Here is a 26,067-nt window from a genome sequence, read left to right on the forward strand (position 1 = left end):
AATCTAAATTTGTGGTTGATTAATATATTTTAATAAGATATTCTATAGGAGCACAATGAAAACCACTGAATTGCTGATCAACAACTTGTGTTCAACATATGCTCCTAGACAATAAAATGGCTATACATTTGCTTTCAATTTTATCTCCATTTTGATCTTGATCCTCTTCCTCCTGTAATAAACAAGTTCACTATAGATCAAAATCAACTTGTACCCAAGAAATATGCAACCTCACATTGATATGTGAATATCCATTCATTTGGATAGAAATGCCAAGTATTTATTACTGGGAAGGAAGAGATGCATATAAAATTAAGTCAATATGCATGAATAAATGCTAATTTTTATGTGACATTAATATTTAAGAAGTTGGGTGTATGTCTAAAAGGGGACCTTCCTGTGTATAAGCACCAATGCTACACAAAGCATTTGTACTGAGGACGTTAGAGGCTTTTATTATATTAGTGTTCTCTATTTCAAGAAAATCTTAAAAAATTAAAAAATCCTTACCCAAGGATATGCTTTTATTTCTTTTAGAGAAAGAGGAAGTGGGAGAGAGTGAGAGAAACATCAATGTGAGAGAGAAACATTGATCTCACACTCACCCTGACCGGGGATCGAACCCACAACCTAGGTATGTGCCCTGACTATATGTAGGTGTATGGGACAATGCTCCAACAACTGAGCCACCTGGCCAGAGCTCAACAAAATCTTCTTAATAATTATTTTCAAGGCCATAGGGCTTTAGAAAGAATTTACATATTTATGTATATCCCTTAGAATCAAAATAATCTTCATTGGCTTTATCAGTTAATTGATAAAGCCCTAAATCTCAAGATGTGAGGAAAGTACTCTATATCTATGCCCCTACTGCCTCTTTCCCCGTCTGTACTAATGAGAACCTAAAAAAAAAAAAAAAAAGAGAGAGAGACTGGGATATTATTATTATTAGGACCTTAATATAAAATTATGATTTTTTGGGAGGCTATAAATGGAGAGTTGCACTAAAAGGGAAGCAGAGCAGGGTCCACATGGCCATCTTTAGTGCCTGGGATATGAAGGTGCCATTGATGGGAAATGTGACTCAAGCAAACATTGAAGGTACTAACTTTAATTTTCTGCTAAATTTAATTTTCTGTGATTTATGGCTCCCTATTCTTTAAATTTTCCTTCCTCCTCATTTTCAATACCTAGTGAACCCCTGCTATGTATTAGATCAGTGATAGCGAACCTATGACACGCGTGTCAGAGGTGACATGCGAACTCATTTTTTTGGTTGATTTTTCTTTGGTAAATGGCATTTAAATATATAAAATAAATATCAAAAATATAAATCTTTGTTTTACTATGGTTGCAAAGATCAAAAGATTTCTATATGTGACACGGCACCAGAGTTAAGTTAGGGTTTTTCAAAATGCTGACACGCCGAGTTCAAAAGGTTCTTCATCACTGTACTGACACTGTGCTAGGTGGTGGAATATAAGTCATGACCCAAGACCTCAGGAATATACACTCTTTAGGAGGTACAGACAAGTACATTGATGCAGACCCTGTGCTGTGCTAAGTGTCAGGTTGGAGAGGTTGTGGGGGCCCTTGGGACACAGAAGAGTGGCAGCTAATTCCACCTGGGGAAATATTGCTTATGTTATTTAGAAGAAATGATGGTTCAGTTAAGTTTTGAAAAATGAGAAAGGAGCTAGAGTAGGGGTTCTTAACTTGGTATCCACTGATTCCCAAAGAGTCCATGGATATGTGTTTAGTGTGTCTGTGAACTTGGATGGGAAGAAAAATAATCTCACCTTTATCTTCACTAATACACATAAACATGTTAGCATTTCCTTCCATTTTAACCTTAGGAAACAAATCATAGTAATATTAACAGTACCAGTGACAATGTCACCAATAGGAGTCCCAGCTATTTTAATATTACATCCATATCACATATTGTAGGTAACCTAAAAATATCTCTTCTGCTCATCACTACCTTAAAATTACAGCATGTTATTAAGAAGTATACATTTTCACATCAGAAATTGGTTTTAGTATTTAGTTGATTTTGATATTTTAATAACTGAATTTCAATATAAATTGGTTTCCTTTATAATTCTATATATTCTGTTCCACACATTTAAAAGAATTATTTTGAGAAGATGTCCATAGGATTCAGGTCTATGGTAGACTGGCAATGGGATCCACAGCACAGAAAAGGTTAAGACCCTCTGAACTGATGAGAAGGTTGGGGGAAGGGGCGTAGTTATTTCAGAAGTGAAAAAGTTTATGCTTGACTTTAAGGACTACAATTGATACTTCTAATTAGACATAATGTTTCTTTAAAAGCAGATATTGGTAGGTATGAGGACTAAATATATGCACAATGATATTGTAAAATATAATATTATACTAGAGGCCCGGTGCATGAAATTCGTGCACGGCTGTGTGTGTGTGTGTGTGTGTGTGTGTGTGTGTCCCTCAGCCAGGCCTGCACCCTCTCCAATCTGGGACCCCTTGAGGGATTTCTGACTGCCCGTTTAGGCCTGATCCCACTGGGCTTAAACAGGCAGTCAGACATCCCTCTCACAATCCAGGACTGCTGGCTCCCAACTGCTCACCTGTTTGCCTGCCTGATTGCCCCTAACTGCTTCTGCCTGCCAGCCTGATCACCTCCTAACCACTCCTCTGCCAGCCTGATTGATGCCTAACTGCTCCCCTACCAGCCAGGTCGCCCCTACCTGCCCTCCCCTGCTGGCCCAGTCACCCCTAACTGCCCTCCCTTGCCAGCTGGGTTGCCCCTAACTGCCCTCCCCTGCAGGCCTGATCAGCCACAACTTCCCTCCCTTGTAGGCCTGGTCCCCCTTAACTGTCATCCCCTGCAGGCCTGGTCGCCCCCAACTGCCCTCCCCTGCCGGCCATCTTGTGCCCACATGGGGGTGGCCATCTTGTGTGTTGGAGTGATGGTCAATTTGCATATTACTCTTTTATTAGATAGGATACTCACTTTATTTTCACAGGGACATGTTCTTGGTGACCAAATTCATTTATTAGGCATATTAATAACTCAAAGAATTTTGGAGCCTAACAAAATGGCCTGTCATGTCATTGGATTCTGCAGCCATTTGTGGCATGCTAAAGGCCAAAGAAAGATGCCTAAAATACTTACATGCTATCTTTTCTTGCATGAGTAGAATTTAAGATCAACCAACACTGTCTTACTGGCATTTCAACGGTTGTGATAGTGCTGGACATGTAGAACATGCTGAAATTTTATCAAACATTAATGGAGGTAGCTGGTAGCTTTGGAAAAGCATTTGATTAGGAGTCAATAGGCTCAGGTTATAGACCAGTGATGGCAAACCTTTTGAGCTCGGCGTGTCAGCATTTTGAAAAACCCTAACTTAACTCTGGTGCCATGTCACATATAGAACTTTTTTGATATTTGCAACCATAGTAAAACAAAGATTTATATTTTTGATATTTATTTTATATATTTAAATGCCATTTACCAAAGAAAAATCAACCAAAAAAATGAGTTCGCGTGTCACCTCAGACACGCGTGGCATAGGTTCGCCATCACTGTTATAGACTCAAGTCTCACACTAATTAATGTGTCACCTTGTCCATGTTTATTACTGGCAAAATGGAGATAGTGACTCTTGCTCTAACTTATAAGTTTGCACTAAGGATTAAATGAATACGTCAAGATGTTCAGAAAACTTAATTTAAAACTTAATATATATATTATTAATAAAGATAACAGTGAAATATCAATATAATTACATTTTTATGTTATGACTATAAAAATAACAGTGAAATATTCTTATCTTTGCATTATAAAATACAGGGGTGGGCAAACATAGGTTTATAGTTGCATTGCGACATTCTTTTGAGTTAATGAAGCTATTGGAATAATCATAACCTGTATGTCTTTTTCTATACAAACAACTGTAAACCTACTTTTTCCCACCCCTGTATTTTGAATGTAAAAACTTTTGCATGCAAAAACTTTTAGACAAATGGGATTGAAAAATATACCTATTTTTCAATAGGTGTTGAAACTCTAACCAGTGTTTCTCAGTGGTTAGAGTTTGGCTTGTGCTCCGAAGGGTCGCAGGTTTGATTCCCAGTCAAGGGCATGCACTTGGGTTGCAGGTTCGATCTCTAACCTCAGTTGGGGTGTGTGCAGGAGGCAACCAATTAATCTCTCTCTCATATAAATGTTTCTCTCCTCTCTCTCTCTCTCTCTCTCTCTCTCTCTCTCTCTCTCTCTCTCTCCCCCCCTGCGCTTCCCTCCCTCCCCCCCCCCCGCTTGCTCCCTCCCTTCCACTCTCTTTAAAAAAAAATCAATGGAAAAAATATCTTGGGGTAAGGATTAACAATAACATATGTGTATATAGAATAAAAAAGACAAATGTAGCATATGAATATATCCATAACACAGGAATTAAATTTCTACAATACTGAAGACATTGAAGCTTGTTATCCTAAATCGTAGGTGATTCTATAATAAAACCATTTCCCTGTGGCTGGCAGCAAGCTTTCAAATAAGACTTGTAGAAATAGAAGCACAGGACAGCAATGAATTTATGTATGTGTTATTTAGATTTAGTGGCACTAAGATCACAAGAAAACACATTTATTAATGAAGTGCATTAAATTTTGAAATTTAGGTCACTTCCTCCAAATAAGCTTGTTCTTCAGATGAATCATGCAAGAAAATATTGCTAAATATTGCAAACAATGGGAGAAAGACACCAGTCAAGGTTTTTCTGCCTAAAAAATTGTTTTTTTAAAATTAATTATGCTTTTCATTATAACCTAGCAGAGAAGAAATTAAGTACCAGCCTGGGTTTTCCATTCTCTAGGTCAATGTTGAAAGTTTATTTCTACAGTAAAATATACCTTTCACATTCTGAGTGTCACCATATAAATCAAACAAAGAGAACTGCATTCCAATTCTTTCCATCACCACAGAAACATACAGTTACTAACCAGAACAGTCTTCCATTTTCAGCTTGAAGTGTTTTTCAGCCTCAAGTATGCTTAGAAACATTCTTAAGTCAAGGCTATTGTGATTATACCTGTTAGACTTTCATTCTATATAAATTATCAGAGCCAACTGGAGTCCAAAATACTGACCCTTAACTGCCAATTGGAATAGTCTCTAACCCTCAATCATTTTCTAACAGAGAAGAAAGCTAGATTTGAGTTCTAAAACTACCACCTCTGAATAAAAAGAAAAAAAACACAAAGCTTAATATGCATTTGGGAATGCATAGTTAATGCAATGGTAGAGAAATATGGGGTCACTACTCTAACCTGATTATATTAATTGCTTCTCAAGTACAGACACCTGCACAGAGATACACAGACATACATTTATTAACTCACACAAATGGCCCAGAGTGAATGAACAGTCTAAAACCAGGAGAAGCAAAACCCAATGAATTTTCCCCACATCCTACATACCCAATAACATACACACTAGACAAGTAAGATCCAGAAGTCCTTAAATAATTTTATAGGCATCAATTACAAATTAATGAAACCTGCTGAGGGCAGCAGGCAAAGACACACAGTTCAAGATGTAAGCACTGAAGCAAGGCAGACACTTGATTAAAAAAAGTCAGAAGTTCTAAAACTGAAAGACTGTATCCTGGATACCAAAGCAGATGATAGATTCAGGGGGAAAAGATTTGTATCCTGGACACCAAAGCCGATGATAGCTTTAGCGAGCACAGCAAATGATTTCAAAGACCATTCTTCCTAACAACTCAAATTTCTGAAAATTAAAGCTGATTGGTTTCAATCCCTTATAGGATTGTCCTTACAGTGGACAAAGCTTTGGCCAATGGTCTTGATCTGGCTGGCTGGCTTCAAGGGTTATGCCTGCAAACGAGTCCTCAGCATCCTTTCTTTTTCTATTCTCTAGGATAAGGGATGCTCTGTTCACTTCATGTGAGCTTATATTTATGAGGTGCTGAGAAACAGGAGTCTGGGGCCCTTCAAATTGTTCTCCTGGATTTAACACTGCTAGTGAGCCTGCAGTGTCTTGGCATTGGTTAAAACATTTGTGCGACAAAGCCTGTACGTTACTGGATCCAAACTGATGCCCCAATAAAAGCAAGAACAAAGCAACAACTAAAGAGGTCCCCATGCCCCCACCAAAAACAGCCCATTCCTTTCTGAGTCCAGGCTCCTGAATGCACATGAAACTGTGTAGCCTTGACCGGGGATGGGGGTGGGGGTGGGGGGAGTGGCACTCCCTCCTCTGCTGGAGGCTGCATTCAGAAAGAATGGATTTTCCCCAGCTTCTGGTAGTCAGCGGACATTGTGCCTGTCACTCAGAGGGTGAGCAAAATAGGGTTCAAAAGAGAGAACAGAGCGATGCAAGAGAGGGAGAAGCGTGTACAAATGAATTTCCCCCACATTGTAGACAGTACATACACTGATAGGAGGCTGATATCAAACCTTACCCTAGGATGGGCCACTCTCCCAAGCCTGTAAGAGGTGCCTAGGCTATTTTAATTATAAATATTTATATCCACAGAAGCAAATTCAGAAGGATTTATATCCCAGGGGAGCACAGATCAATAGATCTGAGCAAAACCTCATCTCCAAGCTGACCACTTAACACCGTTATCACTGATTAGAGCTGCACGGCCCTCTGGGAGGGTGTCGGTTCTTCTCTTGTCCTCTGAAGGTCCACCCCATTCTTGGCCCCAAGAGGAGATCGATAACAGGATGCAGGGATCGATACCCAGGACATCTGCCTGGCTGCAGCGGCTCACCTTAGGATCGGAGTTTGGTTAGCCCTCATCTATCCCCCAAACTCCCGTTCCTCCCTCACAACCCCTCCATTCTCCCAGATATGCTGGGGGCATCCTAATTTTGATCTTTAGCTCATTAACTGAAATCAGCAGAAATGCTGCCGACTCTCGGGTAAGAAAAGAAAGACTTGGTTATCATTTGCTTCACTTTCCAAAAGTGAGAAAACTTACCAGACCTCAAGGATTGGGTCATTCCCTGCCTCATGGCCCCTGGCACGCTTCCTGCGGCTGACCGTCCGGCCACCAAGTGCTGTTGGAGCCGCTGGAGCTGCTGGGTTTCTGTTCCAGGTCTGCCTGCGTCTCCCTATGCTTGGTCTGCAGTTGATAGATCCTCTGCTCCTGAAGCATCCAGCTATTGACCCGCCCAGGGAAAGAAAGAAAAAAATGGAAAAAAAATCAATTAATACTAAACAGCTTAACAAAACCCTGCATAGCACAGGCCTGAAGCTTACAGGGTAGGAGTTGGGGTGGTCTCAGTGGCAACAGTGGTTGTGGGGACAGGCTCAGCCAGCAAGAAAAGCTGATGTTCCAGGGACAGGAAGCCAATATGGTAGGCGTGATCACCCCCCCCCCCCATACACACACACACACACACACACACACACACACACACACACATGCAGCACAGTCTGACATACTCCCTAAGCTGGGAGCAAAGAGGACAGTGCAGGTACATGTTCATTGTGAGCTGAGAAGGGCGACACATTCACCAAAACAGAAGGGCTGCAACCAAACTCATAGAAGGGGTGGGTATTTTTCTGTGTCTCTTTCTTTCTTTCTTTCTTTCTTTCTTTCTTTCTTTCTTTCTTTCTTTCTTTCTTTCTTTCTTTCTTTCTTTCTTTCTTTCTATTTTTTGGTAGAGGGGGAGGAGTGGAAAGGGAGGAGATATTGTTTTGTTCTGAAAAGGTAATACCATTGACGTGTTGCAGGAGTGACCCCAGGCATTTCTTCGTGCGTCTCCCTCTCACATCACCACATGCAGACACACATGAAGCTTTTTTAAGGGGGACAAGAAAATGGGGGAGCACCATACCTCAGCTGCCAGGCCCTCTCTCTTCGGCAGGAGCTGGCTATGAAGACTCAGGATTTTTACATCTCGCTGTTCCAAGCTGTAAAGAGTTTACATAGGGAGGGAGCAAGGAAGGATCATGAATGTCAACCAATGAGCAATTAGCATGACAAGACTAAAGTATTGATCCACTAAAGCTCATTGCACTGCCGTAGCCCCCGAGGTAGACCGGCTCCCCTGTCACTAACTCCAATAGTGCATTTCAGAAGCCTGTAATGGAGGGCGGGTTACTTCTGTAGCCCCAGCCTCTTCTGGGGCAGAGTAGGGTGGCACCTTCATGTGCCCACCTGAGGCTCTCGGGGTAGTCCCCATGCCTACGCAGAAAGCTGCAGAGAAGAGCATGAAGAATGGAAAGATTTTGGCTGTCCTACTTCATTCATTTTTTAAAATACAGCTCCTTCCCGATGGCACTAGGCAGTTCTATGTATTGATTAGGCAAGGGCTAGGGCGAAATCCTGGCCTGACAGCTGGGGCTGGAACTAGCATGGTTTACCATTCTGTATGGTCAGGGGAAAAATGCCTTCTGTTGTACCAATTTCTGACTAACCAAATATATATTTCTGGGCACTTTTTACTCATTTTTGACATTAAAGGTCAAAATGGGAGGGGAAATGTGCTGTTTCACAAAAGAGGCACCATTATTCCTAAGTGTAAGGTATAATTCTTGATGTAAGTGTACATCAAGAGAGAAAATAATGGAGTCTGGGACCCACCAGACATGTTTAGGTGACACTAGCTGGGTGAGGTGTTACTCCTGTAAGTTTGCCATTGATTTCTTTCTTTTTACTTCAACCATATGCATACTAACTTTCTTCTACTTTTTTCCCTATCCATTCCATGCTTTCACACATTTACTTCTTATAATGCCTTTCCAATTTATTTCCATACCCTTCCATAAAGATCCACTCTCAGTGCATCTCCTCCATAAAAACTTCCAAGTAGTGGTGATCATTTATTCTTGTGGGAGCTTCTGCTATGTGCCTCAACTTCTCTATCCTGGTGAGCAACACAGATATGGCCTTCCTACTCGAAGAACTTACAGACTAACTGAATCAATGAGCTACCCATTGACAACAAACCCATCCATCCCTCCTCCATCCGTCCATACATCCATTTGTTGATTCACTCAATCTGTGCTTATTGAGAACTTCCTATTGTCAGGAACTGCTCTTTGCTAAAAATACAATGGTGAGTGCTTGCCGACAACCATTTTCTCCTCTTCTTCCTGGGCACACAGGTATTCTGTATTTCCCAGCTCTTTATAATAGGGCTTGTGACTGAGTTCTGGCCAATGGGAAGTGCCAGCCTAGTTCATAAAACCTCCCATGTGGTCTTCTGTCCTCTTTCCCTTTCACTGGGACCTAAATGGCAACATGCCGAAGAAGTGGTGGATTAGGATCTCTGGAGTTCAGTTGGAGAAGAGTTGCTTGACCTGCATTGGACTATGGCATGAGGAATAAGGTTTTATGGTGTTAAATTACTGAGATTTTAGAATTTTTTGTGTGAATGTGAGTGTAGCAGTTAGTGTTACTGACTAACAAAAATGGTGAATAAGAATAGACATGGCACCTGCCTTCACAGAGATTGTAGTCCAGCGAGTGAGAGATATATTTAAAAATAACGACAAAAATAAATGTAAAGTCACAACTGTATAATAAAGGAGAAGGTATCTGAGCCAATATACGAACATATGAGGAAACTTGTCTAGACAACTACCACTGCAATTATGTTGAGATCTGAATGATGAATGAACTGGGGGAACATGAAAGTGTTCCAGAAAGAGGGAACAGGATGTACAAAGTTGCTATTATCATAGGAGTGAGGTACGCTCTAGAAATCAAAAGAGTGAGTAGAAACTCAGTCTGAGTGAATGAGAAGGGATATGGTGCAACATGAGGATGGGGAAGTAGGGAAGGCCTTGTTGGTTATGGATTTTAGTTTCTATCCTAAGACCTTTGGGAAGTTAAATAAGACTAATAAATCATATTTACTTGTTGAAAAGTTCTTTCCAGCTGCAGTATGAAGACTGACTTGATAGCTCCATTTTTAGCCATGTGGTAGAACAGATAATTCAAAAAACCCTTCCACCAAAAATGTTAAGATATTCTGAATAAAACAGAACACACATTACTTTTAAATAAATGGCTAAACTTGCAAACACAGAACTCAAGTGCTAGGGCCCATGAAAATTAGGAAGTCGGAAGTTGGAACTGATATCACCACATGAAAATGAGACCCTGAAAAGGATGGCTTAGGGGGGAAAACCATCTGCTGTCACAAGGATGTTTGTCTTTTCCTGGGCCATGGATGGGGAAAAAGTCTCCCCTGAGGATCTGTGACTATGCCGTACAGGTTTGGGGATTTATATTTACTAACTATCACATTCAGAAACCTGTAAGCTGAAACATTAAAATCAAACTTGGTCTCAGGTTAGAAATACCCCTGCAGGATATGGCAGAAGCAAACCCCCAACTACTCTGCAGGGCCACAGCTTCAGATAGGTCACCGAGGATTCTTATAGCAAAAGCCCTGCTGAACATGGACTGTGAGTGATAGTCAACAAAGAAAACTACAGTTATACCTCTGGGAACTTCAGGTGATAGAACAATATGGTAGAGACGGTAACATAAGTATATAATGATTAAAGACATTAAAGGAGGCATCAAAAGCAGAGGGACAGCCGAAACCGGTTTGGCTCAGTGGATAGAGCGTCGGTCTGCGGACTGAAAGGTCCCCGGTTCGATTCCGGTCAAGGGCATGTACCTGGGTTGCTGGCACATCCCCAGTAGGAGATGTGCAGGAGGCAGCTGATCGATGTTTCTCTCTCATCGATGTTTCTAACTCTCTATCTCTCTCCCTTCCTCTCTCTAAAAAAATCAATAAAATATATTTCATAACCAATGGACATAAGACACTGGGGGATAGGGGAGGCTAGGGGACTGTCAAGGGCGGGGGGGAAAAAAGGACACATATGTAATACCCTTTGTAATACTTTAAGCAATAAAAAAAAATAAAGTAAAAAGCAGAGGGACAAGAAGAATGCATCAGGATCAAGAAGCATCTCTCTTACCAAATGTGCAAGGCTCAGGGTAGATATTAGGATTTAGGGAGCAGTCACTTTTATCTCTTTTTTCTCTCTCTCCTTATGTTAAATATGTTATTTATATAGGACAAACCACCTGCTTTGTTAGTGACATCTAAAAAAAAGGGCATAATGACTGCTCTAAAGTCAGGAGATATTTTCCATATTTAAAACTGATGGTCAGCTCATAAGACATTCTCTCTGTTATGCTTGTTGAAATGCCTCATGAAGGAAAATATCATCTCAGTGTGACGTCTTTGCTCCTTTGCACTCTTCAGCTCAATGTTCTCTTTCCAGCTGGGCACAAATTGAGGACACTGGCCTTTTCAATGGTGGACAAAGAGCCATAAGAAGAAGGAGGTGGCAAGCATCAAAGGAAAGCTCAAAATAAGGGAGGCTCATTATTTTATCAGAAACTTTTTTTCTTGCTACTGTTTCAAAAATTATTCCTATGCCTCACAAAAAAAACCTAGAAAGCCCGACTGGCATAGCTCAGTGATTGAGCATCGACCTATGAACCAGGAGGTCATGGTTTGATTCCCGGTCGGGGCATGTACCCGGGTTGTGGGCTCGATCCCCATTGGGGGGGTATGCAGGAGGCAGCTGATCAATGATTCTTTCTCATCATTGATGTTTCAATCTCTCTTTTCTTCTCTGAAATCAATAAAAATATTTTTTTTTGGTAAAAAGAACTAGGAATAAGTAATATAATAACATCAAAAGATTACCCAGTCAGCCCGAGCTGTTGCTCTGGACAAACCACTGTTGCTTGACAAATCCCAGCCATTTCTTTATGGACCTGGGCTTAAGTTACAGTAATGGTGTTTGGTAGTGGAGAGACTTAGATTGAACTAAATGATTCCAAGCTGATGGAACCAGGTCAATTTTACTCACTTCTGTCTTGTGAGTCACTTATCATCATCACTATTATTACCCTTTATTGAAGTTCAGCTAGTTGCCAGACCACGTGTTCTTTCATCTTATCACCAGAAAACCTCTGCAGAGTGGGCATTAATATCCCCATTTCTCAGATGACAGATACAGAATAATGAAATGATTCAAGTTCTCTCCGCTTATATTAGAACCAGGGGCAGGATAAACGTCCTTAGCCTCCCTCAGCAGGGTTAGACAGAGGCAAAGCCACACATGGCCCTACAAAGAGCAGGGGCCAATAGAGAATTTCTTTATGTGCTTCCAAACAAGGTTGTGTTCTGAGCAGCCAAGAGGAGATGACAACAAAATGAACTATTTGGACAACAATTATTTACAGAATTTGATGTACTTGTGGGGCTGCTTTTAATCAGGACTGTTTATGATGAAGAGTCAGGACTGTTTATGATGAAGAGTCAGGCCCTTTTCTTTCTCCCTCCCCCTAACATCCTACCTATCCACAAGGCCTGCTAGTTGCCCTTTCAGGTGTGTCCCAATCTGTCCACAGGTCTAAGCCATCATCATATTACCCACAGAAACCTCCTAATGAGCCTGCCTGACTCTACTCTTGCACTTTGAGATCCGTTCTCCCCACAGCAGCCAGGGCAATCTTTCAAAAATTTCATCAGAGAATGCTGCCCCTCTGTCACAGCCCTCCAAGGGCTTCCCATTGCATGTTCACAAAACCTCATCGTTTGCTATGGTCTGCCACACCTTACAGGATCTGGCTGTGCGCACTTCTTCCCTTGCTTCTCTCTGCTAGAGGCACTGGGTCACCTTTCTTTCTTTCTTTTTTAAATTTGTTTATTGATTAAGGTATTATATATGTGTCCTTATCTCCCCCATTACCCCCTCCATCCCCCTACTCATGCCTTCACCCCCCTGTTGTCTGTGTCCATTCGTGAGGCTTATATGCATGCATACAAGTCTTTTGGTTGATACTTTGCTTGGGGAGCTCTGTCCCCAGATCATCACATGGCTGCCCCTGTTGTTCTTTAGGTGTTAGCTCAAATATCACCTTCTCACAGACCACCCACCTCAGAGGCCACACCCCATCACCTCACCCTGTTTTGTTATCTTGTTTTTGAACATCAAATCTCAATTACTAAGCATAGGGCCTGACAAATGAATATTCAGTATTTTTTACAAGAATGAATAGATGAGTTTCACATCTTCATTTACACACATGACCTTCTAAGACAGAGGGAATAGAATACTCTATTAACTAAGAAAAGTTATTATTATTTAAATATATTTTTTTATTGATTTCAAAGAGGAAGGGAGAGGGAGAGCGAGATAGAAACATCAATGATGAGACAGAATCATTGATTGGTGGCCTCCTGCATGTCCCCTACTGGGAATCAAGCCGGCAACCCTGGCATATGCCCTGACTGGGAATTGAACCATGACCTCCTGGTTCATAGGTCAACGCTCAACCACTGAGCCACGCCAGTCAGGCAAGAAAAACTATTATTAATAAGTCAGCCTTGGAAAGAAAGTCTTTTGCCAATTTTCTCAATGTAGACAATTTATGTAGGGAAATCAGAAGTAATTTTTTTTTATTAGTATCATTGCTGTGGATAAAATTAGGCTAATAAAAATAAAAGTCTGGGCTAGTGATTATTTGGGCTTACTATTTACAAAATTGCAGTAATAATAACTAAGTATACATTTACATAGTATTTTCTAGTATACATAGCAGTTTTTCACATATTAACTCATTTTTTATAACAACTTTATGAAAGAGACAGGTATTTTTCTGCATTTTACAAATAAGAATATTGCTAAAGGCATTATAGATACTGATACATCAGGTCACAACATGGTCTGGTAAATCTAAAAACCCCAAGATCCACCTTAAGAGGATATTTTAATTCATAGCAACTTGAAAAAGGGACAGAGGGGATACCCAGAGGAAAAACTTTGGTTTAGAATATATATGAAGTTCTCGTAGGGCGCCCTGTGTTAGTATCCTAGGGCTGCTGTAACAAATTGCTACAAACTGGGTGGCTTATAACAACAGAAACTGATTTCTCTCACAATTCAGGAGGCTTGAAGTCCAAGCTCAAGGTGTTGGGGCAAGGCCATGCTCCCTCTGAAGACTCTAGGGGAGGGCCCCTCCTTGCCTCTTCCTAGCTTTTGGTGGCTCCTGACAATCCTTGGCATTCCTTGCTTTATAGCAACATCGATCCAATATCTGCCTCTGTCCTCACATCACCTTCTTCCCTCAGAATCCGAATCTTTTCTCCCTTTCTAACGAGGACCCTAGTCATTGGATTTAGGGCCCAGGCTAATCCAGTATGACCTCTTTTGAACTTAACTAATTATATCTGCAAAAATCCCATTTCCAAATAAGGTCACATTCTGAGATTCTGGGTGGGCATACATTTTCGGGGCACACTATTTCAACCCACTACAGATGGGCGGTATCAAATTGTAAATACCTCTACTTCCTGTTCAGCCTCAGTTTCTGTATGTTTTTAAATAGTGAGTACCCCTATATTGCATTTTGTTATCTCCCCCACCTCTGACTTATACCCACTGGCTCTTATTCCTGTTCCTTCCCCCACCAGGGATATTTCTTTAGCATTCTATGTGGGTAAATCACACTCACAAGTGCACAGTACGAATCTGTGCAACGGAGAGTACAACTTGGTTTTTATTTGAACCTTTTCTAGGGCATAGATTGTAATGATGTTCCCAAAGTCAGATAATTAGTAGATCTGGGCTAGAAGCATAATGGTTATTAGGTCAAAGAGTAAATAGTGATTCCAGGCTGTAGTAAATGAAGGGAGGAACAGTTCATCAATAGCTATCACAAATCATAGAGTTCCTGTTAATAGTTACATAACTAGGACGGTTTCAATACAGGATTTGAGGTTTACTGTCTTTATGGTGTTCTTTCTCATACTAAAAGGAAGTATGTAAAAGACAATGACTTATTTTAGAATCTGTTAGTACTGGCCCATTTTTAGCCCATAAGCTCTATTTCAAGGGAATGTATTCATAGTGCCTACTACCACTGTCTTTATGTAGCAGCATCACATGTTCATAGATAGAGTGGCATGTAAAAATCTCTCCTGTCATGTTTCATTTTCCTGACCTGTTATACAGGAGGACTCACACCCACAATGAACCATGCGTGTTTTCTTTGCTTGTAACTTGAACTAGCTCATTGTCTCACTGAATATGGCTATAACCAGTTCCTATTATAGCTAGAAACTTTATTGTTCAAGTTTTTTCTTTTATTTTTTTTACCTACTAAAATAAGCTTCGGGATATGAGGCCTTATGATCCTGTCCCCAATTCTTCTAAAAGGGAAAGTTAGAAAGAAAACATTATGAAATGATCCTTTGTGCATAGTGGGCATTCAATCAATATTGATTTCATTTAGAAATTCAAAGCAATATTTTGATTCAAGTTGAATTGGAGGAATAAACAAATGGCATTTGCTCAGTGAGGAAAAAATGGTGTTGGGAAAACATCCAACAAATGTACCAAAATAAATTCCAGATGAGTTAAAATGTACAACTAAAACCACAAAATTACTCAATTAAATGAGAGAATTAAAAATAACATTTGAGTGAGAGAAGTCCTTTCTAAACATGTCACAAAACTCAGAAGTCATGATATAAGAATTCATAGCTTCATCACAATAAAAAATAATTTTTTTATGGAAAAAATCATCATAATCAAAATAAAAAGTGAGATAGACTGGGAAGTTTTAAAATTCATATCACAAACAAATTGCTAATTTCAATAATACATGGAAAGCTCCTATAAATCAATGTATAAAAATTCAATAACCTAATTAAAATAGTTCATAGGAAAAAATAAAATGACTTTTAAACACACAATCTAACTCAAAGAGAAAAGCAAGTTAAATCCTCACTGAGATATAATTTATATTTAACTAGAGGCCCGGTGCATGAAATAACATCACTGAGGGTGTCCCTCAGCCCAGCCTGCACCCTCTCCAATCTGGGATCCCTCAGGGGATGTCCGACTGCTGGTTTAGGCCTGATCCCACAGGGACATCCCTCTCACAATCCAGGACCTCTGGCTCCTATCCGCTCGCCTGCCTGCCTGCCTGATTGCCCCTAACTGCTTCTGCCTGCCAGCCTGATTGCCCCCGAACTGCTCCCCTGCCGGCTCGATCGCCCCCAACTGCCCTTCCCTGCTGGCCCAATCGCTCACAACTGCCCTCCCCTGCTGCGATCTTTCTCCTTCCACCGGGACTGGCCTCCTCTATGCTGGCAGAGCCACAGGACCCCCAGGCCTCACTGCATGGAGGCCGCCTCTGCTGTGTGTGTGGCCATCTTGTGACGGTCATCTTGTGACGGCTATCTTGTGATGATGTGAGGGCATGATGCCACCTAGGCTATTATTAGTATAGCTGTATTGGCAAAACTCCGAATTATTGATACCATAATGTATGGTGAAAATTTGGCAAAACAAGTTTTTGTATACATTGCTGGTGGTGGTGGAAACTGGCACAACCTGTATGGGATACAATTTTCCAAGATCCATTAAAATGACATGCACATACCCTTTGACTTGGCAAGTCTACCTCTATGAATTTGCCCCCCAGATATCACTGCACATATGTGAAATAGCACATGTAAAAGGGTATACACTGCAGCCTTGTAATAGTAAAAGACTAGAAATGGCCAAAATATTTATCATGGTTTATCCAAGAATGGGATAGAAATGACTGAGGACTATCCTACATAGAAATTCCTTCACTAACAATTGCAGAAAAATGAAATAGATGGCAGGAGAGGTCCAGAAAGACCATCAATATATTGTTCAAAAAAGTGTTGAGCAAGGATTATAGTGTGCTATTTGTGTAAAAATGGGAGGGGAGTATATACCTCCATGAATTTGCTAGAACCTGCATAAAATATCACTAAAAGGAAACATAAAAACTGGATAACACAGATTGCCATTTGGGTAAGGGCACTGGGTAGGTCTAAGACACACAGAGAGAATTTTTACTGTGTACCTTTTGTACTTTCTTAATTCTAAGAATGTAGTTCCTATTTAATAAGTTATTTAAATAATAAATTAAAAATACACGTAGACAAATTAATAACCACATACACACAGATAAAACTCCATTTGCTATCAGGCCTCAGACCAGGATAAGAAAAAACATAAGAAGGATTAGTAAATCCCCAGCATGCTAGGTTCTTAGCATCATTTAAGGCTACTGGGCCTTGGGAGTTAATGACACAGGTTATAATTAGGGTAAATGGAACTCATCAGCCAAACAGGTCCATCTCCTACATTCCTAATACTTACCATGCATATTTGCTGAATGAAATAAAAATGAAAAATAAAGAATAAACTACCGGTTAAACAGCAAATGGCCTTTGTGCATCATCCTGACTTTTAATAAAGTAAAAATAAACATAGTTGTTATACCCAGTAAGTCTGTAGACTTGATCTCTACTAACCCTCTGTGAGTTTGGTAAAGTCACTTAAACTGGGAGAGCTGGCTGCCACATTAGCAAATAGGGAGCATGGACCAGATCATATCTTGTGCTCCTTCCAGTTGCATTTCTCCTTGAAGTGTCCTAATTGCAGCATTCTTTACAAGAGTGTAGGACCAAGCTCTTTACTACAGGGTCATGTCTAAGTCTCCAGCCTGGGAAGACACCAGAGAGTTCTGGAAGGGATTTTGTTTGAGTGCTCTGACATATTTGAAAGCCTGGCTTCTAGTTTTCGAATTCTGTGTTCACTTTCACAGCTTCCACATCATCTCTAGGCCCCAAACACAACTGTGTCCCAGGCATACTCCTTTTTTCCCAATTACCTACTGAATACTTTTAACTTATTTCTCAGCCTCAATTGAGCTCTTTCCTGAATTTTTTTTCCTGCAAACTTAGTATTTTAGGGCCTCCTTTGACCATTCTTTTCTTTAGATTGGTGACATCTAAACCATCAAAACATCAGTGTCTTCAACGTTTTTAGTCTTATCTCCTACACCAGAGAACCAACTGACATGGCTAGATTCCAAATATAGTAGAGTTAGCACATTGTGATCCGTAACAAATATGGCTGCTTCCTTCCTCACCATTGCCTATCCAAATTTTCCCAATACCTGTAGGAAGCCTTTACTGACCATTCTAGTCCACATTTATTTGTCTCTCATATAACCTCCTGAAGCCCATACTATCTGTACCCCTCATTTTGGTACTCAACAAATATGATCTTGTTTAAATGGAAATCTTTCACTGATTTATCCCAGTAGAACAGAAAAATTTTGAAATGTAAGCTATTTTAAAATTTTAAAAAAATATCCACAACATTGCATACAGACCTATATGTACATGGTATAGATATACGTACTGTCTTAATGAATAAGTAAATATGGGTATTGAGAAACAATGAGAAAATCTCTCATTGGCTAGGAACAGGTTTCCAGAGAAGCTAAAAGTAGAAATGATTTTTATATTTGCTTCCTATACATCTTTCTTGCAACAGTTCTCAACTCTAGCTGCACATTGGAATAACATGGGAAGCTTTACCAATGCTAGGGCCCCACTCAGAGATTCTGACTTACCTGGTCTGATTTGGAGAATTGGTGTTGTGTAAAAACTCCCTGTATAATCTCAGTGTATAGAATCACTGGGAAAGACTTCCAGAATCTATCATGTTTTATAAATTCCTAATTATATATTTCCATGGATGCTTTTTTTTAGCTTGTGGATTTTACATATAATAAATGTAGGTGTTATTTCAAGTTACCATATGGCTAACACAGCACAGAAGGAGGACTACTAAAATGTGAGCTTTTAGTTTAGAATAGCCTCAATATGGAGTGTTTGGGGGAAAACAGAGAAACATACCCATTGATAATACTGAGACAACAGAGAAGTGGTGGCAGACACTATCCATTCAATGACCATTCTGGCCCTTCTTCTTTGCTAACAAAGTCCAGATTTTTATTCAGGTGGCAGTGTGCCCATTCTCAGGGGATGGATCATGATTGGTCTAAGTCTACTTGGCAATCTTCTTTGTTTGGTAATCATCTTCCTAACCTCTGAAGCTAAGGTGGCATGTGACAGAATCACAGCCAATGATATTTATGGGCAAGTACACTGAGGGGCTCCTAGGAAATAGTTTTCTTCCTAAAAAAGAGACTGGGCTTATATATACCACCTATTCTCATTTCTCTTCCTGACTGGATACTTTATCAGTTATAACAATAGAGTAACAAGCACAGGGACAAAGGCCACCACACTCAGCAGAACAGAAGGACAAAAAGGTTTTGAGTTTGTGGGAGAACCAAGATGGCGGCATAGGTTAACGCCGAGTTTGCTGCTTTGAACAACTACTTCAAAAGTGAAACCAAAAAACGGAAGGGACATCACCCAGAACCACAGGAACGCTGGCTGAGTGGAAGTCCTACAACTAGGAGGAAAGAGAAACGCATACGGACACTCAGAGGAGGCGCAGTGCTGAAGTCAAATTCTGAGGTGCGGAGTGCGCGGAGCAGGCTGGCGGCGGAGGGCGCGGTTGGCTTTTTCAATCGGGAGGGAGTCGCAGACTCTGAGCTCCAGATACGGGCGAGTCTTTAGGGACCCGGACTCAAACGGGAGAAGCGGGACTGTCTGGCTTCGGTCAGAGCGAGTGCAGCTTTCTCTCTGAGCTTTACAGCGGGTGCTGGGACTCAGAGAGGCAGAGCCCCTGGGGACAGGACTGAGAGCCGCCATAACTGCTCTCTCCGGCCCACCCTGTTGATCCTGTGCGACCCGCCCCGCCCAAGCCCTGCACAGAGGCATTTGCCAGATAGCCTCAGGCAAAGGCTAGATTAGCACCTCCCTAGAGGACAGAAGTTCTCTCACTGCTGACACAGCTGATTCTCATAGCCACTTGGCCTGGAGGTCAAACCCTCCCTGGTATTAGCTACAACAATCAAGGCTTAACTATAAGACTGCGAACAAAGACCACTAGGGGGTGCACCAAGGAAGCATAACAAAATGCGGAGACAAAGAAACAGGACAAAATTGTCAATGGAAGATATAGAGTTCAGAACCACACTTTTAAGGTCTCTCAAGAACTGTTTAGAAGCCGCCGATAAACTTAATGAGATCTACAAGAAAACTAATGAGACCCTTGATCTTATATTGGGGAACCAACTAGAAATTAAGCATACACGGACTGAAATAACGAATATTATACAGACTCCCGACAGCAGACCAGAGGAGCGCAAGAATCAAGTCAATGATTTGAAATGCGAGGAAGCAAAAAACACCCAACCGGAAAAGCAAAATGAAAAAAGAATCCAAAAATGTGAGGATAGTGTAAGGAGCCTCTGGGACAGCTTCAAGCGTACCAACATCAGAATTATAGGGGTGCCAGAAGATGAGAGAGAGCAAGATATTGAAAACCTATTTGAAGAAATAATGACAGAAAACTTCCCCCACCTGGTGAAAGAAATGGACTTACAGGTCCAAGAAGCACGGAGAACCCCAAACAAAAGGAATCCAAAGAGGACCACACCAAGACACATCATAATTAAAATGCCAAGAGCAAAAGATAAAGAGAGAATCTTAAAAACAGCAAGAGAAAGAAACTCAGTTACCTACAAGGGAATACCCATACGACTGTCAGCTGATTTCTCAACAGAAACTTTGCAGGCCAGAAGGGAGTGGCAAGAAATATTCAAAGTGATGAATACCAAGAACCTACAACCAAGATTACTTTATCCAGCAAAGCTATCATTCAGAATTGAAGGCCAGATAAAGAGCTTCACAGATAAGGAAAAGCTAAAGGAGTTCATCACCACCAAACCAGGATTATATGAAATGCTGAAAGGTATCCTTTAAGAAGAGGAAGAGGAAGAAAAAGGTAAAGATACAAATTATGAACAACAAATATGCATCTATCAACAAGTGAATCTAAGAATCAAGTGAATAAATAATCTGATGAACAGAATGAACTGTTGATTATAATAGAATCAGGGACATAGAAAGGGAATGGACTGACTATTCCTGGGGGGGAAAGGGGTGTGGGAGATGCGGGAAGAGACTGGACAAAAATCGTGCACCTATGGATGAGGACAGTGGGTGGGGAGTGAGGGCGGAGGGTGGGGCGGGAACTGGGAGGAGGGGAGTTATGGGGGGGAAAAAAAGAGGAACAAATGTAATAATCTGAACAATAAAGATTTAATTTAAAAAAATAAAATAAAATAAATAAAATAAAAAAAAAAGGTTTTGAGTTTGTGATAATACTGTTGAGTGTTTGGAACTATAAACATCCTAACATCCTCTTATTGTGTGGGATAAAAATGTCTTTATTACATACTAACTAATAAAAGTTGACTTTTTTATTATGTGCTGCCAAAAGCATTCTCAACTGTCTTAGTCTTGTTAGGTTGTCATCACAAAATCATAGACTAGTGGCTTAAATAACAGAATTTATTTTCTCACAGTTTCAGAGGTTAGAAGTTCCAGATCAAAGGTCCAGAAGGGTCTGTTCCTGGTGAGGGCTCTCTCCCTGGCTTGCAGGTGGCTGCCTTCTCACTGTATCCTCACATGGCCTTTCCCTGGTGTGTGTGGAAAGAGGGACAATAACTCTCTTGTGTTTCTTCTTGAAAGGGCACAAATCTCATCATAAGGATCCCACCCCCATGATTTCATAGCAACACGTTGGGTTTCAGGACTTCAGCATATGAATTTTGGAGGGACACAAACTTTCAGTCATATATCAACCAATAGAAATTCCTCTGTTCACATATAGGAATACCTTTAGCCTTTGAACATGCTCCAAGTAAAAGAAAAGCGTTGTCTATGTGTGTGTGCGTGTGTGCGCGCATGTGTGTGTTTTTTTTAGTCCTCACCCAAGGATATGTTTTTATTGATTTGAGAGAGAGAGGGAGAGAGAGAAAAAAAGAAATGGAGAGAGAGAGACAGACAGACACGGAGACAGAGAAAAACACTGATGTGAGAGAGAAACATCCATCAGTTGCGGGGATTGAACCTGCAACCTTTTTGGTATATGGGATGACGTTCCAACCAACTGAGCTATTCGGTTGGGGCACCTTGTCTATGTTTTTAATGGCATTCTTCAGGGTTTGGTGAAAATAATGGAATTACCGTAGAGGAGATTGCACAACAGATAAATATGTAACAAAAAAGGGAAACCCCACAAAATAATGACAAAGGTAGGAATCATTTGTCTATGCAGTCACTTAATATTCATTGAATGCCTACTATGTGCGCTGCACATTTTGGTGATTTAAAGGTGAAAGTTACAGGTTTCCAGACCTATACAATCTATTACAAGATATAAGAGATACAATGACTAATGAAGAAAGAGCATATTTATGCCTTAGAGATTCAGACTGCTATGGAAGTTCAGTATTAGGAGAGAGACCTTCATGGAAGAAGTGAGATTTGGTGTGCCCCTTAGGTTAGCAAGGGGATCTCTATAGAAACCAGATGTGAGCTCCTAACTGAAGCCACATGACTAGATGATCTCATCTGTGTTGCACTGCCTTCTCACAGAATTGACTCTCCTTCTGATCAACGTAGTCATGAATCTGGGACAACGTTTTAATCTTTCTCTTGCCGCTGAGGAGGATTTAATAATTGCCTGGAGGAAATGTTTCACTATTATCCAGGGTACTAATACTTTGGGGCCAATATCATATTATTTAAAAACGTGGCAATGTAATTAACCAACAACTGTGTTAATACATTTATAAAACATAAAATCCTATTTACTTTGTCATTAGATTTATCATTAGTACCCTTAACTATTAGAGATATTGTTACTTCAACCTTTAATAAATTGTTGGGAAGACTGCTGTAATTATGACGGTCAATAGATTTTTGACCCCTTAAGGGAACTAATAAAAATTTATGCCAATCTAGATTATGTAATCTCTTCCAAATTTTCATTCATCTCTACCATGTACACCAATGACACTTCAACCAGCCTACCTCTAATATTTTGGGGTGAGAGCTTAAATGGAGGTCTACATACCATATGTATAAATATTTAAAAGTTACATATCAAATGGCAGCATAAGACATGTTCTATCTTCCTACTTTGACAAATATATACTTTCATAAAACACTGGAAGGCCACATTCTAGTTTAGGAGTCCTTGGACTTTAGACCATGGCTGTGAGGGGAGTTAGCTCACGGCCCCCAGACTGCAATCCATTTCCCTTCTCTTTCCTCCCTGGCTTTGTCTCTTACTATGAATGGTTTTATGCACACATGTGTGAGCCTTATACCATCACATCCAATATTCATTCCCCACGCCCACAAACAGTCATCCTTTGTCTAGCCCTTGGGTCTAGGGATGTAGACCAGAAGGATGGCCTGAAATCCTTCTGAAATCCTAGACAGGTTTCAGAAGCCCAGTTGAAATTCTGGAGTACTGGGTAGTGTAATGTTGTCCAGAGGTGGGGAGTGCTGGTAAGAAATGAGTGGATACCCTCCCTTAATCTCATGGACTCCTCAAGTCAGAATTGGATCCCTCTTGCTGAACCTAGGACTCCCTCCTCTGCTGCTTCTCAGCAATGAGAACTTGTGTGAGTTCTTTAAACTCTATGAGCCTCAGTTTCCTGACCTGTATAATGGAGTCATGAAGAAGCTGCTGCTACTGCTATAATGGAGTCATGGAGAAGCTGCTGCTACTGCTACTACACATGGTTGTTAAAAGGTATAAATAAATGTAACAATGTATGTGAGAGTTCTTTGTAACGGCACCACATACAAGTAATGCATTGTTATTAAGCCATTTTTTGTTTTGTTTTCCATTGTACCATGTACTAAATCCAAGGGCAAAGCAGCTGCCTGCTGTGCACATGCTTTCATGTTCTCATTGACATATGACCAAAAAAGGCAAATATGGAGAGCTGATGACAAAGGTGAAGGTTATTTAATATCTTTTAGATTTTATTTTTCCTAAATCTGCTGCCTGATTCCTCCAGGTCCAGATTGATTTCTTGAAGACCCTGAGTTTGTGTACATGTGCTAATTTGCATGGCTGACGTAGGCCCCCAGATAGATGCCCGGTAAGGGACATTACTCCTTAGCAGCTGTAAGGTGGGCTAACTCCTGCATTAAGCAGGAAGCTGACTGATATCTCACCAGTTCAGCTAGCAGAGAATATGCAGTGCACCTCGGTGGCAAAAGCAGGCGACTGAATGAGCGGGGTGTGCCGGGGAATGAATTACACTGTGAGCTTCTGCATCCATAAAAATGAGGCCGCTCTGGGGTCAGGCGGGTGGGTGATGTGCCACAGGGGCAGGTTAAATGGATTCGACCCTCCAGCTCGCTGATTTGAGGCTGACAAAAGGGGCCGTGCAATGGCTCTGGGCTCAGAATGAACTTCCTATTGTATCTGGCCATTTTGAAGCAGGGAATCTCAGGATTTTTCTTTTTTTTAGGATTGTATTTTCTTTCTTCTTCATTTTAAAATACCATTTCATTCCTATTTGCAGAGAAATCCAAATTAGTTTTATTCTCAGGGTAGGGATTTTGGTATACTTGGGGCAAGACCCTCATCTATTTATCCCTTTTTAGCATCTTGCTAAATAGAACAAATTGTGCTATTTCAGTTGTTGTTTTTTTCTTTTCAAAAGCAATTACTTTCCTATCATTTCTAGACATTCAGGCAGAAGAGTCAGCCTTGATTACCCATCCTTCCACTCCCCTCCCCCTTTCAAGTCCTTCGGCTCCTGCACTGCTGGGGAAGAATTCAATTAAATGAAGTGTCAGTGGAGCTACAATGGTTTCAGGTCAGACACGTCAGTAAAAAGCAGTGGAGTCGCGCTGCCCCCGTGTATGTAAATGTATATATTTATACCACGGATGTCAACTTCCGGGACTCTCCTCCTCTGCTCTTCCCTGATCAAAGATGATTGCTGTGGCAATTACTGCAAAGGAAAAGAAAATCAGGGCCTCCCCTTCATCCCTGTGCTGTCGGAGTTTAATTGCTTGGAATAATGGAACAGGAGTCTTTTTCCTTTTGCACACAGCCACATTTAGGCACACACAAACTTCCGTGCATGGCTGTGCTACGGCACAAACACACATGATGGCAGTGCAGGAAACAGTCATGTGCCCCTTAGTCCCGAGGCACATACATGTGCACAGAGCTGCCTGCGACACAAAGAAAAACACGCACTCTCTGGCTAGTTCAATAAAAGCAATGCATAGTATCTGGCTCACACTAAAAACTAGATATTTGTCTTCCTTTATAAAAGACTTAACAATTTTTAAACCTTTACCAAAGACATAGTTAACGTTAAAAAGAAAAGAAGAGGATATGGGGAGAAGTCACAACAACAAAATACACAAATACTTCAAATTGCTTTTGCTGTTTAATTCTTTTGTCCATGCAGTCTCAGAAGGCCTAGGTCTTTGCACAAACACTTCATGTTACGACCCCTTTCAGACCTTTTTTTGCTTTGTGTAGGCAGTTACAAGGACAGGTTGAGTATTCTACACACTTCACTGTGTTCTAGGAGATCTGTTTTTGTTCTCACAAGACATGAAGAGGGACTCTAACTTGCATCAACAAATATAAGGAGTGACATTCATATGCAGAGAATTCGAGCTCTCTTTCTAATTAGTTCCGCTAAGTCCAGGCACAGGAAGTGTGTGTGGCTTCAGGCAGGGGTGAGTCCCTGGTCATGGGTAGAATACAGGCTCTGAAGTGTCCACATGGCAGATTTAGGTTTTCCTTACAGGCTCCCGAGACTGTCAGATTTTAAATATTATTATTTGGTCTAATTGGTTCCTCCTTTGATGGCAACAGAATAAAGACAGGAAAAAAATACCCTCACAAACCCTATTATTAACACAAAGACACTTGGCTTTGTGTTACAAGCACTAGAAGTTTTCCTTTTTCTTCCTGTGAATGAAGTAGCTAAGGCTGTGTGAGTGAAGCACATGTCCATCCTTTCTAGGACAATGAAGAATAAACACAGCTTTTCAGAAAAAGATTATTAGATGTTTTCCTGCTGTTGTGATTGTTGAAATTAAAAAACATTTTTTTTCCTGAAAATTTCAGAAAATAGCGGTGGTAGGTAACCAAGAGCAAACCAAAGATCCCAAAGCACCTTATTTGAGATGTTTGGAGACAAATGTGGCTATGTGGGAGGGCTCCACAAATATGCCAAAATGTTACAA

At 40.7% G+C, this 26,067-nt stretch overlaps 1 long non-coding RNA gene across 1 annotated transcript in view; it reads right to left on the bottom strand.

Moving 5' to 3' along the window:
• The window catches only part of LOC118674229, a 43,474-nt gene extending 22,041 nt beyond the window's left edge, over window positions 1-21,433 (bottom strand). The window contains exons 1-3 of the long non-coding RNA XR_004973601.1: window positions 21,346-21,433; window positions 7,858-7,933; window positions 6,996-7,176 (exon numbers count right to left, since the gene is read on the bottom strand). This is a non-coding gene — a long non-coding RNA (uncharacterized LOC118674229). The remainder of the gene's footprint in view (window positions 1-6,995; window positions 7,177-7,857; window positions 7,934-21,345) is intronic.
• Between the last annotated feature and the right edge of the window lie 4,634 nt (window positions 21,434-26,067).

Source organism: Myotis myotis, unplaced genomic scaffold (genome assembly GCF_014108235.1).
Source record: "Myotis myotis isolate mMyoMyo1 unplaced genomic scaffold, mMyoMyo1.p scaffold_m19_p_19, whole genome shotgun sequence".
Taxonomy (NCBI): Eukaryota; Metazoa; Chordata; class Mammalia; order Chiroptera; family Vespertilionidae; genus Myotis; species Myotis myotis.